The sequence below is a fragment of the Myotis davidii genome, unplaced genomic scaffold (assembly GCF_000327345.1).
Source record: "Myotis davidii unplaced genomic scaffold, ASM32734v1 scaffold200, whole genome shotgun sequence".
NCBI lineage: Eukaryota > Metazoa > Chordata > Mammalia > Chiroptera > Vespertilionidae > Myotis > Myotis davidii.
Window position 1 is genome coordinate 3,535,119 of NW_006293700.1, and position 3,987 is coordinate 3,539,105.

Sequence of the window (3,987 nt, forward strand, 5' to 3'; positions counted from 1 at the left end):
GGAGTAGTGCCCCTGTCTCGTCCAGAAAACACCAATGATGAGTAATCACCTGTTCTCCAAGATCAACAACGTGGCCACACATCCTCCTCGACAAAAAAAAAAAAAAAAAAAAACCGTACTTGGTCACATGAAAAACAAATCCTTGGAACCGAAAATGAGGACCATTTTACAACAGTGTCCTAGATCCTAGATTGTTGAAGCAAGAGTGCCAGAAAACTCAAATTACTTTCTGATGCGTCCTGCTTTTCATGTGGGTTTCTGGTGGCCAGATAACCCCAGTTCAGCCCCCCCCCCCCCAAATTCCACACTTCATTTAGTAAGCGGCACCAAAAATAATCTGACAATAAAGTCCAAAAATATAAATATCCCGTGTTTTCACCAACGCATCCATTGGCATTGTTACTCCCAGCATTCCTACCCAACACCAGTTCCCCTGAGAAGTGTCTACCAGGCCTGTGATTTCAGCGCTCACTGAAAACCAGTGGGAGTCTTATCTCCAACTGGGAGACAGTGTAGCCTGTGCTTAAAAGCAAAAGCACCAGACGTAGATAACCAGGCCTGCTCTCCATTTGCCTGTTACTTACCCAATGACTCAGTTATTCTTTTGTTCCACAGGAGGTTACATATGATATTATGTGTTTAAATGTGATGCTATATAAAAAGCCCTTTATGCAGGGCCTGGCGTCTGGTAGGTCTCCTGTGCTGAGCTATGAGCTACCAATAGGTCTTCTCCTAGGACTTTCCCATGCTCCTCCCTCTGCACCTCTGCAATCCCTCACACTTACCATGTGGCATCCTCCCCATACCTGCACCAGTCCTTCATCAGTGACCCTGGCTGGGGGGGGGGGACTGGGACCCCTTGTTCTTTACAGGGGACCCCTGCCGAGATATCCCAGTCTTGATGTACTTACTTCTTTTACTTCTCTAATTGTAGGACTTCCATTCAGCCACCTTTCAGGCAGTGCTGAATGATGGTTATTCTGTATTTCAGTTGTAATTTGGTTGTGGTTGCGGGAGGCGGGGAGTCCCACTGTGTAGCTACGCTGCCATCTTGGTTCTCAAGAACATTGTTTTTAAGCTTGAATCAGCACCTTCAGTTGCTCAAGGTATAGAACCTCGGTACATGGAGTCCCCTGAGTGACGTGGTAATCTGCACATAAATCAAGGATCTCAAGATTTTACTTTAAAACGAAATATTTGCATATGAATTGAAAGTAATGGACAATTAAAGAGGAGTGGTCCTATTGGCAGCTGAGTAAAACAGAGCAACTAATTTATCCAATCATTGATAGGCTAGCTCCTGTACATCCACACTGGGGATGGAGCCTGCAACCTGGGCATGTGCCCTGACGGGGAATCCAATAGTGACCTCCTGGTTCATAGGTCGACACTCAACCACTGAGCCAAGCTACCTGGACTCCATGCATCTTTAATAGCAGTCAAATATTCAACCACCAGAAAAACAATAGTGCTTTCAGCTTTATAGTCAGTTTAAGCATTTTGAATGGGACAGATTCCAGAGTCACAAATATGCTTCTATTGGAACATATATTTATCACTGCACAATATTTGTTTCTTCTAGTGTACCTTCAGCTCTTTGAAGACAAGAACAAGGATTTCCTCATGTTTGCTTCTGCAGCATCGAGCACAGTGCCTATATGGTCATTGATAAATGGATTAGTGAATTTGACAAACATTTATTGAGTACTGCTGGGAAGGAAAATTTTTTCCTCCACCCTTCTTTTAGCTGGTCTAATAATTACAATGACATGGGACAGATTAGGAGGAGAAAAGGCAACTTACTCACTTACATAAGGGGGCCCCTTAAAAGCATGAGAGCCGCCCTGACCAGTTTGGCTCAGTGGATGGAGCCGTCGGCCTGCGGACTGAAGAGTCCCAGGTTCCATTCCAGTTAAGGGCATGTACCTTGGTTGCGGGCACATCCCCAGTAGGGGGTGTGCAGGAGGCAGCTGATCAATGTTTCCCCTCTCACTGATGTTTCTAACTCTCTATCCTTCTCCCTTCCTCTCTGAGAAAAATCAATAAAATATATTTTTTTAAAAAAAAAGCATGAGAGCCAAGGGCAAGGCTGGTCATTGAGGTTGCAATGCCATCCTGCGTTAGGGAATGGGATAAGGGCCCAGAGCCTCAAAGGGGAGAGAGTATTGCACAGGACAGGAAGAAGAGCAGATGTTTGGCAATTCCATGTTTGCCCTGCCATACAGGTAAGGCATGCAGATCAAAGTTATCTCTGGTAATAGCTCTCTTTCTGGACCAGGCCCTCCATCTAAATTCTTCTAGTAGTTAAGGCAGATAGAAGAGTCTTTCTTGAGTCTGCTGAGTCTTGATTGCCTTCAGTTCAAAATAATCCACATGCCAAAGTGGCATATTTGGGGGTCACGTATCTGGACCCTGTGCCAGGACTCTATGCCAAGGACTATTCATGGCTGGGGATATATAGCAATGAAAAAAAACCCTGCAAAGTCTTTGCCCTCCTGGAACTTACAGAGGAATGAATGAATGAATGAGTGAGTGAGTGAAATAAACACTCCCAAATCCTTCACCTCTTGGAGTACCATTCTGGATATTCCTAATTTATTTGTGTATTCACTAATGAATTGATTGCTTGGAATTAAATAATTTTTCCATAATAATGATGTTTTTCCAAAACATCAGCTGTCTACACACTGTACTAAAAAAAAAAAAGCAGAAATAAATTACATTATAAATATCATCATTGAGAGTAAGGAAACAAAATTTTATTTAATAAACTGTACAAAGATTCTTTTAAGTTTTATGAAACATAGTGTTCAACATATTTTTTAAATTTTTGTATTGATGTTTAGAGAGAGAGAGGATGGGAGAGGGAGAGAGAGAAACATTGATCGACTGACTTCTGTATGCCCCCTGCCAGGGATCTGGCCACAACCCTCACATGTGTCCTGACCAGGAATCGAACCAGCAACCTTTCAGTGCATGGGACAAAACCAACCAACTGAGCCACACCGGCCAGGCTCAACAGATATTTTTGAATAATAAAAAAAGGAAACAAATTATATTTATATTGACTTTTCCTTCATATCTATCATCTTCTAAATATCTCAATTTGGAAGTGAGGGGAAGGGGCTACAACTACACTTTCCATCATGCCAGAAATTAAATTTAACTATATTCAAATATCTTTATTCTAATTTATTGGCTAAGTCTCCATTTCAAAATTACTTAATTAAAATACAAGATAAGCCCTGACCTGTTTGGTTCAGTGGATAGAGCGTCAGCCTGCAGACTGAAGGGTCCCAGTTTTGATTCCTGTCAAGGGCATGTACCTTGGTTGTGGGCATATCCCCAGTAGGAGGTGTGCAGGAGGCAGCTGATCGATGTTTCCCTCTCATTGATGTTTCTAACTCTCTATCTCTCTCCCTTCCTCTCTGTAAAAAAACCAATAAAATATATTAAAAAAATAAAATACAAGATAAGATAGCTTTACAATCTGCTCTTTCATTTCAGTCTGTTTTATCATCTATAAATCAGGTTATTTTACTGAATGTGTACTGTAGGGTTCAGGAAGAGCCACCCCAAGATGTGCCTCCATGGATGCAGGTTATTTTGAACTAAAGGCAACAGAGACCCTGGGGGCACAAGAGAAATTCGCCTGTCATAGAAATCACCAGAAATAACTTTTTTTAAATTAAATCTTTATTGTTCAGATTATTACATTTGTTACTCTTTCTTTCCCCCCATAGCTCCCCTCCACCCAGTTCCCACCCCACCCTCTGCCCTTACCCCCCCACTCTCCTCATCCATAGGTGTACGCTTTTTGTTGCTGGGTCATACACATGGAAAATGTAGCTATTTCCATCCACGATGTGTCCCTGTGTTCGGCCACACAGGACTGTCTCAGCCTCACAGGGACTGTTGCAGCCTCACAGGGACCATCTCAGCCTTACATGGGCTGTCGCAGCCTCCCAGGGACCGTCTCAGCCTCAC